Consider the following 13,442-nt stretch of genomic DNA (forward strand, 5'->3'; position numbering starts at 1 on the left):
TTTGTTGGCAGATGGCAAGTGTGAGGCTGATAACTGCCCCCCGGAGAGTCTTTGAGGATGTGGAGAGCAGAAAACAGCTGCTTGGTTCTGCTGCAGGAGAGGCTTCTTATCCAGGTGAGGAGCTCACACCTCTAGCAGGATGGGGCCAGCTCCTGCTCAGAGTTTCACTGCAGATCCAGAGATTCAGAGGCTGCAGAGCAGCTCCCTGAGTCTTGGGCAGCACACAGCAAGCAGGGGACAGCTGAGGTTTGTTTCTGTTTTCCTCTCTGCCTGAGAGGGGGTGCACACCCAGCTTTGTGATACAGAGATTGGCAGCAGGTGAGCTACGAGCAGGGCTGGGTGTGCTGTGGGGAAAGGGAGAGGCTGCAAATGATCCGCACCGGGAAGAGAGTGGGTGGGAATGGGGCTAGGAACAAAAGAGTGGGCCAGGATGAGGAAAGCTGCAGGTTTACATTGCATGAGCCTTTCTTTCATCGTGGTGTTTTCATGGTAAATGTTTAATATGGCAGGCAGCAAGCCATACGTGTGAGGCCATGCTTTTGTATTTGCTGCAAGTGCAAATCAGCAGCTGGAAGCCTGTCCCAGGACAGCTGCAGTGCTGGAGCCACCTCGTTTTGCTGTCTGATACCTGCCTGAACTGACCAGAAATCCTGCAGAAAGTTTGCACTCCCTCTGCTGCAGCATCCCAGTAGCCATCAGTTAGTGACTGACAGGGTGTTTCTGTAAGCAGACATCACTCAGCTGATTGTAGTGCTGGCAGAGGAGGCACACATCTCTGCTACATTGCAGCGAGAGCTTAAACATGCCATAAGGAACTCCTGTGAAGGTGCTCCCACCCCCAGCAGAAAGGCACCAGGACACTGAGCAGGGCCCCTTAGCAGTCTGCTCCTCTTGTTGCCCTGCCTGCCTCTCTAGCTTTCTTCCCAATGATGCCTTGGATCTTCCTTCTTGCAGTTTAAGCTCCTAACTTGCAGTTTAAATCCCTAACTGCACTGAACAGATTTCTAGCCCATTGCCTTATATACGTTATAGATCCTCAAGCAAGAAATGCTTTGTGTGCAGGGTTGCTACGCGATGAACCGTTCCTTTTGAACCAAATACGTGCAAGGAAAAGCAAGATGCACAGCATCTGAGGCTGCTTTAGGAGCTGCTTTGGGAGATTTGCATGTTTTGGGAAGACAACTCTACCTGAATGGTAGAGGTGACCAATGATTCACCTATAGATTATTCTCTACCTTGGAAAAGAGGCTCCTTGCAGCTCAGGGGATGCTTAGGAAGATAGTCCCAGCTCACTGGTGATGTGAGGCTGAGGGCTGCATTCCAGGGGTCCCTGGAGGAGCAGTGGGAGCGGCGATAGCAGCAGCATGGGGAAATCTGTCCCCAAGAAGATGGGAATGAGTGATTGGGCTCCCTTCTGCTGGGGCAAATAGGAACTCTAGCCTTCAGGATTGCTTCAGTTAACTTGAGGGCGCTCTGTGTTTTATGTAGTAGTAACAGCATCGTATCCTAACAGATTTACTGTCTCTATATTCTTGAATTACTGTTGTTTCCACGGAGTTGAAGGCTGAACTGTGGTGCTCTTAAAGTGAGTATATGTGAATGCCAGAGAAGAACAGTGCTTTTCAAAAAGCCATTCAGGTATAATTTTTTACATGAGATAAGGTGATAAGACTTAAAGCAGTCATCTGGAAACATTAAGTTTCCTCAATTGCAGCAACAGAAATGCTTCCCACGGCTGGAATTATACTTGAAATAAGGGAACACCCCGGCAACCAGACTGATTTCATGTTTAGGACACTGAAGAAATGTGATATGACCATCTGCCAAAGGTTCCTGTTAGCTCTCAAACAATGCTGCAAGGTAAAACAATAACATGGGGGAACCAAACAGTGAGTAATCCTGCTGCTGGCAGCTGCACATGGGCTGGAAATGTTTGCACAGCCTCGTGGGATCCTGCTGGCCGTGCCCTTACAGAAAGGCCAGGTCCAACTGCTGGGCTCTGGAGCTTTAAGGTCTGTTGGAGCTCTGTGTGGCAGAGATTGTTCTGCTACACCAGGCAGAAGCCTCTGGAACAGCCCTAAATTCCCTTCAATGGCAACCTTTAGTATCATGTATATTAAACCCATAGAAAGTTACTGCAATGATAAAGGGAAGGACGCGGTGCCACGGAGCTGCCTTACTGAAATGAAATCTGTATGTTAGACATCTGGACAGGACTGAATCTTGTGGCTGGACTTGGGCTTGCAGAAGGGAAAAAAAACTTTGCTGAAGTCATTTGCTGGGGTGCACCATTGGGCACCAAAGGATTTGCTGCTGAGTTAAATTACATCATCTAGTTTTAGCAGTATTTATATGACGAGACCCCCTCCATCCTTCTCACCTTTCGTCTGGGAAACAGCATCTTAAAGCTGACAAAGGGACTCCAACTGAGCCTTTGAGAAAAGCCTTTCTAAAATGCATGCATCGTTCCAACCCTGCTTTTAAATATTCCACTCAGAGCATGGAGTCAGAGCATGGAGCCAGGGCTCAAAGCTGACTTAGTGCTATTGTAATTTGGAGCAATTAAAATGTATGGAGACTAATCTGTTGGAAAGCACATGTCAGAGCAGTGTTCAGCTGATAAGTACAGTACCTGATAGCTGCTAGCAGTTCTGCTCTGTGATCCTTAGCCTGGGCTGGGCGCTCTGGGGCATGCTGGGCCTCCTGGCTGCACGGGGCTTCTCCTGCAGCACCAACCACCCAGGGCCCAGGCAGAAATTCAGCCCCAGGGCAATGCACTCTGAGACTGCACTGTGCATTCCACCAGGAGATGTTTTCCAGTGGAAATGTTCTTGGCTTTGGAAAACGTGTTGGAAAGTGTGGGGATTGCCAGGGGCATCCCAGGCACAGAGGGAGCGGGAAGATGTGAGGGATCAGCAGCCAGCCCGAGATAAGCCTATTTTTGGGTGCTTCCCATCCCGCTCTGCACACATACAGGGTTGCTTTGACTTATATAAAGAATGTTTTAGAGATGATGCTGTAATTAAGCTGCTCATAGCCTGGCCTTAGAGAAATATTAGAAGATTTATGCGGTTTTCCTTCTGCCTGCCTCTGTTTTATCAATGCTGTCATCGCCGGTGCTGCAGCTGTAACAGTGCACAGAGCTCTGACCAGATGTGGGATGGGACGTGGTGCTGTGACCACACATGGGACAGGACATGGCAGCCTTCCCGTCCCTCCTGCCACCTCCCTGCTGGCACAGCACTGCTCCTGTGCTTCTCTGCGCAGGCGTTTTCTATGTCAGGCTTCAATTTACTCCAGTTCATTCAGTGAATGCTGCATGCAGTACTGAGTTGGGCATGAGGAGCTCACCATGTTTGTGCAATGAATCAAGTGACCCTTTGCCATCGCTGCTGAGCACATTCTGCTGAGGAGTGAGGAGTAGCAGGGTAGCCTTGCTTGAGGACAAAGGAAATCTGCTGATGAGTCAGGAGCAGTGGCAGGCCCCCAGGAGGACTTGTCCCTTCTCATCATTTTTAATAAGCTCTTGTGCTGTCAAAGCTGCACTTGGCTATTTTTCTGATTTTCCATCTGCTTATGAAAAGAGCTCACAAGAGATGATGATGAAGAGGGGATGCTGTTGAGTTTGGCTGCTCTCTGCAAGCAATCAGCTTTCTCATTTGGTCCATGTAGATGTGTCCTTTCTCTGTGGGTTTTTTTGTTACCTGGTGTTCCAAAATAAATTACTGACATGGGAAACATGCCTTGGTACACGTGTTTGCCCAAGGTTCCTTTCCAAAGTAGGCTTGGAATGGAGCCTAAGTGGCTGTCAGGGTGTCAGCAAAGCATGATTTACCCTGGACATTTAATATCTTTCCTGGTGTCTACTAGAACAGCGCTGGTATTGCTAAGTGCCTGCTGGCTAGGTGTGAGCAAGTAGGTCAGCCTTTTACATGCCTTCCTCAAAAGGCTTAAGTGTGATATAAAAATGATTCATGTTTAAATTCAGTCTGAACACTTCATCACGCTGAACTGGAAACTCTTGCTCAAAACTATCCTGAACAGTTCTGTGAAAGAGAAATTGCCCAGCAGATATTCCTTATCCTATCTACTGTGAAATGATTTGTTACAGCAAAATGAAACTGTCCAGCACCAATAATTTCAAAAAAGAAATCCTCTTCATCAGTGCAATGAGAAGGTACAATTTATTATGTCAGAGAAATCTATTCCATGCACCTAAATCTTGGAGCTTTCCTACAGTTTGAAATCTTGGAGAGATTTCCTACAGTTTGATCCCTTCTCTCTTGCAGGAAATTAGCCTGGCCCCGAGATATCAGCAGTGCTCCTCCACATTTGGCCCCACTGACCAACAGGGGCTGCACTTCTGGCTCAGACACACACAAAACCAATAAACAAATAAAAGAGATTATTTTCGCATATTTATGGCAGCTGGCTCTAGAACTGTAGCAGTGTCCACGAGTGCTCCCCAGTAAGGGTGAATCCCAGTAGAGCATTCAAAACTGGCCTCCAGAGAGCCTCTTCTGCCTTAAGTAGCTTGTTAAAGCATAAATCTCTTCCCAGACAGGCTAGGGGGATCCTTGCAGTTTGTTTGTTGTGGAATCGTTCGTATCATCGTTCACAGTGATATTTTTGTTTGCCCGTAGGGATGAGCGTGTTGTTGCAATGCATCAGCTTGTACAGTGTGTTCGAAACAGAAAGGTCTGTCATGTATTTCTGCTCCGTCACGCTCATCAAATTAACAGGCATCTGCCACAGGGGCTGGTCAGGCTGGACATTAGGAAAATGTTCTGCTCCAGAGGGCGGTGGGCATGGCACATATCCCAGGGCAATGGGCACAGCCCAGAGCTGGCCGAGCTCAGGGAGCACTGGGACACATATAGGGTTTGGGCTGGGATTTGGGTTTGGGTGGTACAGTGTGGGGCCAGGAGCTGGGCTCCACCGTCCATCTATGCCCTGCCAACTCGGGATATTCTGTGATTTTAAACATAACAAGCACATTAGCCAGTGGTATTTTTAAAAGCTTTTCTGGGTGAACATATATATCTTTAATTACAGGAATGACTCAGAAAATAAAGCTTCATTAGTTGCTGGGTTTGATTCACAGGGTCTGAAACGTATTTCTGAGGCCAACGAACCTTATGAAGGGTAGCAGTGCTTTCAAAACAATTCCTGGTAGCCTTTCCATTGCAATACTCTTCATCCCCCTCATGATGTCAACATCCAAAATCCTCTATGTGACAGGATCATCTCACATGGATAAGGAAAGCTGATGTGCATCCCTCGAGCACAAGCACAAAAGGGGAAGGAGCTCTGCACCTTGGAACAGAATGCTCTTGTATGTCCCCCTTTGGCCCCAACCTTTTAGAAATGTTTAAAGAAAGCTGTCTTGCTGCAAGGCCAGGGCAACAGCACTTGGGGACACTGACATGGGTCACTGAGAGGGATGCCTGACAAGAAAGCAAGTCCCACTCCTTTCTCACTTGCTATACTTTCTCAGGTATGTGTCTCAGGTGTGTCAGGTATGAGGTATGTTTTCTCAACGGCTCCTTGAGGCAGGAGAGAAGAAGTCCCCCATCTGCCCTGCTGGGATGGGGCAGTGCAGCCCTACAAGGGCAGTGCAGATGTGGGAGAACCAAAGTCAAGGTAGAAATAACGCCACCTCCACCCATACCCAGTCCTTTAAATTGTAATTAGATTGTGACTGTGATGAAATGTGCTTTCTATTTTTTAATCTGTTTATTAGGTTGGTGGTCTATGATTTATTATGTTTTTAATAATTAATTTTCCTGCTTATAACTACCTGGGTTTTTGTATAGGGCAGCATATTACTGTCACTTAGGAACCTTAACTGAAATGAAAGGTTTGGCTTTTTAATGCAATTTATATTTATGAGAAACTAATGTAAAATGATTTTACATTATCAAAGTAATATAACTAGTATAAGATCATGGAAATGATGATAGAATCATGGACCTATAAAGGTTGGAAAAGACCTCTAAGATCATCTAGTCCAACCGTCAACCCACCGCCACCACGGTGCCAACAGAAATGGAACAGCAGCAGGACCTGGGTCCAGATTTTTCTGAACACCCAAGGGTACCTCGTGCTCGTGAGGGTTTGATCTGGGGTAGAACTGCATTAATTCAAGCACAAGCTTCACCTGTATTCATTCTCAGGAAGCTCAGCCAATCTGCTGAGCGTTTCCAGAAGATGCTCTTGAAGAGTGCGGTCAGCATGGCAGCGTTAAACTGCGTTTGAATTTGAGTTCCCAGCTAATGGGTCTTTTCCTACCATTGTGAAAATAAAGCTCAAGTGGTCTGGTTATAACAGCACCCTGAATGTCAGTGGCTGCCGTGCAAGTGAGGAACAGAACCAGTTTTGTATGTCTGGAGACCATGAGCACAGGCACAGACAGCGTTGTTATTGCATTTGAGGAGTTCTGAATCTGCTGTCATGAAACCTCAGAGCTCCTCAATCAGTGCTGCGTCCGAGTGTGAAGTTTCATATGGCAGTCACTGAGAGCAAGAAAACCCATCCATCTGAATCCCTTGCATTCATTTCTTTAATTCGTAGCTATTTCAATTCCATAGCACTGCAGGCTCTGTGTGTATCTCTACACTGTAACTCCAGTTTAAAGGAAAAAAATGCAACAACATTTGAATCCATTTTTCAAAGTGCTCACTGGCAAATAGCTTTCCCCAGTATAAGTCAAGGTACTGTCAGCAATCACTTTCCTCAAATGTCAAGGTCAGATAGAGGTTTATGAATTTGTTCATGCCAAGAGAAACTAATGAGCCGGTTAAAGGAGTGATACAGAGGTCTGCTCTGTGAACGTGTTGGTTAATCACCTGAGAGTCAACTAAATATGATTTTGATTACTTACTTGATTTTATTTCTGTGTTTAATTTGAGTACAATCTAGTCGCACAAACTAATTTTGCTGTGAAACACACAACTCCACTGGTTCTTCTTGGAACCTTTTTAGTTTTATATTAAATAAATGTACAGGCTCTATAAAACAGGAATGAAATCTGTGCTTTGATTTCAAGGAGTAACCTACTGAGATGTATGGATAGTTCCAGGTGGACTTGGCACATGTTACAGGGTGATCATTTCCCACTGATTAATACTCAGAATACTGCCACAGCTATTAAAGCTTCACTCCACGTGTTGGAGCAGACAGGAATGTGGATTCAGTGAAGAGCATCCATGGCAAACTCATAGCTTTGTAGGTCCAACAGACCCCACTCAGGCAGCATTCCCGGTGAGAGCAGGGCTTTCTGCAGAGCCTGGCATGCAGGAATTCTGGAGGTCTCTTTGCTTGGCCCACTCAGTCTTCCAGTTTCTGTAATGCTGTGTAATCACCCTAAAGTCTTTTCATGGGTTGTTTCAACCTCATTGACTCTTACTGGAAAGGTAACACAAGATCCGTTCCCCTGATGAAACTCTTCAAGAGCGGGCTGTTTCTTTTCTGCTTTACTGCACTTCATTCCTCTCCATTTTCACCAGAGCATGGAAAAATCACAGGCTCTCATTTCAGCTCCAAGCTCCCTTCACCAGCTCATGAAAGAAGTTTTTTTTCTCCTTCCAAATCCAGATTTCCTCCTTTCTCCTTGAGAAGGGGAAGCAACGTTTTAAATCAATTGCTTTACTACATCTAATGCAAATTGATGGTAGAGGCAAGCAAAGTGATGCTCCTGGGAGCTCAAACACACTTCTCTCCAAGTGAAGCAGGCATTGCTCCTCTGGCGCTGTGCAGATGCAGTCAGTCCCTTTTGCTGTGAATCTTGGAGGCAAAGAGCCCAGCTGAGGATGGCAGGAGCAGGCAGCACAGTCTGGCTTTGCTGCAACACGTGCTGCAGCAACACCTGACTGCAGGAATGCCATGAGAAGCAGCCTTTTGCTGTTTGCTGCGTTTCATGTTGAAGTCTTCCAGCAGCACTTCACATGGCACATTTACACCTGGCCCAGACTCTCACTCGTCAATTTGTGTCTCATTCTCTCTTTCTTTTCCAAACCAAAATGTCCGCTGGCATCAGTAGCCCCAGCTGCCAGACCATCCATCCAAAGCTTTGCAAAAGAAATGACCTAAATAAACACGCAATCTGACCTCGCAGAGGAGGGCAGATAATCAAGCACTAATTTGAGCAACATTTTAAAAGCCGTTACGGATTTTATTTGTGGATCAGCTTTAGGGCATGGGAGTTGTGCTCATCTCTGCTAACTCTGTAAGGTGCTCTCTGCAGGCAGCTTGGACATTTCTCCATTGCATTTTCGAAAACTAAGGGAGTGACAACTGAAGGCATGCCTGGTTTTTTGCAGCAAAGAATATTTTAATCAGAGCTAAATTGCTGATAGTGTAATGAAACATGAAAATTTCTCATTTGTTTCAGGAGCATAACTGGCAAAAACTGAAACTAGTAATTAGAGCCTATAATAAAGAAACACATTTACAGGAGGATACTAGAAGAGGATGTGGAGCCCATTTCTCACTGGTGTTCAAGTCCCTCAGACCCACTGTGATCATGGGAGTGAAGGTCTCTCCCACTTCCCTCATTAATTAAGGACAGTGGCCGAGCTCTTGGAATAGATCCCAAGACCATACCCAGTGATCTTCATCTGACCTATTCTTTCTTGGTTTCCCTGCTGAAAATTTCTGTGTTGCCTCACAGGTTAAAAAAAAGTTGATTATTTAGTGGGTTAGTAAAGATGTTTCCCTGCCTTAAAAAGTATTTTTTTAGATGAGATTGGAAGAAAGCAGGAAATTTGGTGGCAAAGCAAGCTGAAGGGATGCAAAAAAGAAAAACCAAACCAAACCAAAAAACAAAAAGAATTAAAAAAAAAACCAACCAGGTACAAATTTATTCCTCCATCAATGAGCAGCAGGTAGGTGCTGATGTTCCCAGCAATCGGAGTGCAGTGAAGGAGCAGCGGGCTGGTGGCCACCAGGACCACCACCACAGTGCTGGAGCCTCTTCCCTGCCCTGCCCCACATCCGGACCAGCCTGCTCAGCTCGCCCAGGGGGCCTGGCTCACCTTTTGGACTCCTCAGCCCCCAAAATTAGAAGCAGATATTCCTTCTGGAGCACAGGGCTTACAGTGCTTTGATTGTCGTCAGAGCCAAAGCTGATGTTGTTGGTCAAATGTTTCGTCCTCTTCTGAAAGCCTCGCTCAGCTCTTCTCCTTGGTTAGGTCTCACGGCAACGATTTCCACTGGTTAATTGCATTGGTTTTCAACAGATGTTTTCTAGCTGCATGGCCAGTAAATTACTCAATTTGTCTCTGCTGTACCCCACACCTCTGCTTGGTGCCTTAGACATTAAAAAGATCACAGAGCCCAAAGAAAAGTGGCAAATACCCAGGGAGCTCTGAGCACTGTTGCCTGCAGGTGATGAACCACCTTATTTGTGCAGCGCTTGCAAGAATGCTCTGGGAAGCATTTCCCAGTTAGCAGCCTGAGGAAAACACAATAACACCTTAAATCTTGGCCTTGGCTAAGAGGCAGTCTGCATTAATATATAATGGTATGGGCTAACTCAAGCACTATAAATATAGGGGATTAGCTCATTTTGGCTTCCATGTGGATCCAAAGTAACAGAAATAATACATTTTCTGCTGAAAAGAAGCCCCAGACTGAAACCAGCCTTGTCCTGGAAGACACATCGAACCTGCTTGCGTTAATGGGAGCTGCTGGCTTTTACCTAGAATGAAATGTGCCTGGACTATTTTCAAATTGCACCCTAATTGTGATGGAAAAAATGAAGAGGAGTGAACCTACACAGAGTATCTGTGAACTCTGGGTCAAGCAAGGTTACTGTTGGTGCTTAACCATCTTTTGAGGCTACAAGTGCAGATCTTGGACTCCTCAGGTTTTTCAATTAGTGAGTTGTCACCTTCCATGTCAGCACTTTTTGGTAGAGATGATGGCAGACTGAGCGTGACGCTGAGAGCGATGCATGCTCGTGTGTAAGGCAGGAAGGCAGGGGTATGGGCATGATTCGCGTGTGATGGGTGCACCCAGCTGGGCCCAGGGCACAGGGCAACCAGTGCTGAGCTCACAGGCTATGCTTCTCCTGCATGAGAGCGTGCGCAGGCCAGGTTACATGCAAGTGCATGTGATGTTTTCTTACAGATTAGAAGATGATGGAACAAACACTCTTTGGTGATGACCCACTGTGGAAAACACAAGGAAGAGGTGTTAGCGACAGAAAGCAAACGTGAGAAGGGCAGACGAGCATTGCTGGAGGCATGGCTTGGTATGCAGTGCTCTATCTGCTGAGGAAAGGCCACTGTTACCAGGCAGCTCAGCTCTCTGTGGGAAAGGCAGAGAATGTGCAAGACAAAGCAGATCCTCAGCAAACATTCAAGCATGATGTTGATGTTAACTTCTGTCACATTCCCAAATACATCCAAGCTGCCAGCCTCCCCTCTTCCTTGCTAGCATGGTCTTTATGGTTCAATTCAGTCCAGGAAATTCTATGATTCTGTGACTCACACCATTACCCAGGTTACCCTATTCATGACCAAGCCCATTGCTCATTGTTAAATCAGTGCTGCTCAGCCAGCTACAGGCCTGGGTGGCTGTGAGCTCTGCTTGCTGGCTGCAGTTTTCTTTCCAGGGCACTCTGACCACTCCAGACTGCCCTGTTCTGGCAGTGCCTTAGGCACTCCTGGCTCTCTGAGCACTTTGGGTGCTGTCACCTTGCAAGCTGCCACCCTCAAGCAGCACCATAGATCCAGACCAGCTCAGCCAGCAGCATCCAGTGTGCAGAGTGGAGGGAGGTAGAGGAAGAGCCCCCCCACTCCTCTACACAACGTGAGTCTTCGTGCCCCTGCTACCCAGCCTTGTATTGCCAGGAGGGGAGCAGAGCCCCTACAATCCCTGCTTGTCACCATCTGGGTTGTGTGTGTCAGGAGAGATTCCAGCTGCAAAGGGAAAGATCACGGAGATGTGGTAGTTTAATTTGAGATTGTCATTCAGAAGTAATGAGATAATTATCTTTCTAAATCTGTGTGTTTTGACGGTGTAGAAAACAATTTAGAGTCAAACAGGGGTCACTGACTTGCTTTATTCTTGTTCTAAAATGCCAAAATATAAATGATTACACCAACAGTGTGTCAAGGTTGTCAGTGAGCCCAGAAACATGTCATGTATCTGTCTGCCTGGAATGAAGATTTTGTTCTGTGTGCTCTGGATTCAAACGTTCAAACTCTGTAGGCAGAACAAAAAGGAAACTGGAACTTCAGGGTTGCTCGGTGTCCTCTGTCTGAGAGCAGCTCCCCCCCACTACTGCTACCTGCAACCAAAGAAAGCTGTGCAGCTTTCAGGTGTGCGTCCGGCACCTGGCGTTGCCCCAGCAGGAGAAGGGCTGCAGGCAAACAGCAGAGCCCAGGGCCCTGGTGATGCTGCAAAGCTGTTCTCTGCAGAGCCCCAGCCCTGGGAGAGTCTGTGCAGGGTCTGGGTCCTGCTCCTGAGGCACCTCCTCCTGCCTGGTTGTTCCTGCCAAAAAGAGAGGATTTTGGCTTTCTCTAACACGCATCTGCAGTGAGACGGCAGACAAGGGGAACCTGGGGAAAAAATTGAAATGTGTGCTATTTTTTCTCCCCATTTTTGAATGGATGGAGGCATTCTTCATTTAGCACAATAAACTGTGAAGCCTCTAGGCCACAAACAAGAGGAACAATTCAAATAATGAAATGCTTAGGGCAGCAGCACTAGGAGGCACAGACGTGCAGCACCTGGAGGCGCGAGGTCCCTGGCGACAGCTATTTTCAATCAAACATCTCCACCAAGCTCCCGCAATGCTCAGGTCACAGATCTGTGCTGAGGGCAGAGTGATAAGGCTGGCCAGAAGCCGATGCCTGCCATCACTGCTGCAAACTGATCAATTAGCGTGGCTGACCTGCGCTGGGGACAAGCAAGCCCTGCAGGCCGGCTGGCTGGGCTGTGTCTAGCTTTCCTGCTGCCACCTGCTGCTGTGGACCCCGCTTCTGGGGCACTTCCCTTCCCAGCCAAGGCACGGATCAAGGCAGTGCCTTGCCTTGCCGTCTTCCAGTGCTCCTCCCATACGCTTCCTTATCTCTGGAGTGAGTTTTCCAAGGGAGTCTGATCTCATCTTTCTTCCGTGTTGTCTTTTAGACCCTGTCATTATTCTTGTTCTCATCTGTTCCATGTGCTTGTCTAGGTGAGGGCCGTGAAAACTTGTGGAAATATCCTTCAAATCAGCTAGATAGGAAAATCATTTATCTAAAAGCTTTTCAAGGTAGAACTTGTAGTGGAGAAAACATCAAACCCAATTATTAACAGACGGAAACAAAATTAGTAAGTTCTAGGGACTTAACATACATCTGGTATTCCAGCTGTTTCTTGCAAGTTTGCTGTGAGATTTTGCTCGTGAGAAACAAATGAGAAGTTACACCGAGCATCAGCACAGCAAGGTGAGCTTTGTTTCGATGCAGAGCCCCTTGGGATGGGCCCAGCTGCAGTGAGCTGAGAGCTGCCCCCTCCCTGGGCCGTGCAGCACGTGCCCATCAGTGGCACAGGGACACAGCTCTCTCAGCCCGCAGTGCAGTAACAGCTCTGGCTGCCACCTGTACCTCTGCATCAGCTCTCTCCTCTGTCTCCACTCAGGCATCTATCTGAGCTGCACCAGGACTGGAAATCCAGTCTCTGCCATTTTATTTCCAAATGGCTTTATCTCGGCGTAGGCTGCAGATGCACTGATGTGAGCTGTTGAGCTGTCAAATCCATACAGTAGGACAGCTTCAAGAATAACGAGAGCGCTCGGGAAGATGGAAGTGCTATTGCATTTCCTACTGAGCTGTTCTCTTGTTTTAAAAGCAATTGTCCTCCTGACATCTAGAGCCTGTCCTCTGCTTTCAGCCACAGCTGCTTCGGGGTGCGGGGAGACAAGACTGCAGCAATGACCTCAGGGTCAGGTCCATTGACAGGCAAATTTTCAAGCTCCCTGTTCTCAAAAAACACAGCATATACACCCCTGTGGGATTTCATAGGCTAGGTGAGTGAGCAGATGAAAATAACAGCGAGGCAGGTATTTTAGATGGTATCACAGCAGCACTGGAATCATACTTCTGTGCTGTGTTTTTCAGTGTATTTAGTGTGACTTAGGGCTTCTGGCTCTGCCTCACACCCTCGGCTGGCAGGCTCCTCTAGGGTAGGTATGTGTGAGCAGCAATGCTGTGGCTGGGGCAGATGGCTTAGGGACCAGCTGAGGAAACTGCAGGCTGCTGCTGTGCTCTCAGATGATCAGGTACTGGTCACAGCTCAGTGCCAACCACAGCTGCTTTTCATGCTGGGATCAGAAGGAGAGAGTGGGCAGAGGCTCAGAGCTTCACAACCAGGTTTTGCTTTGGAGATGCAGTCTTCTTATTTACACAAGGAACTGAGAACCAGAACCCCCAAATAAGCAGCTTTTATCCTTT

This window comes from Tympanuchus pallidicinctus, unplaced genomic scaffold (genome assembly GCF_026119805.1).
Source record: "Tympanuchus pallidicinctus isolate F22 unplaced genomic scaffold, pur_lepc_1.0 scaffold13, whole genome shotgun sequence".
Lineage (NCBI taxonomy): Eukaryota > Metazoa > Chordata > Aves > Galliformes > Phasianidae > Tympanuchus > Tympanuchus pallidicinctus.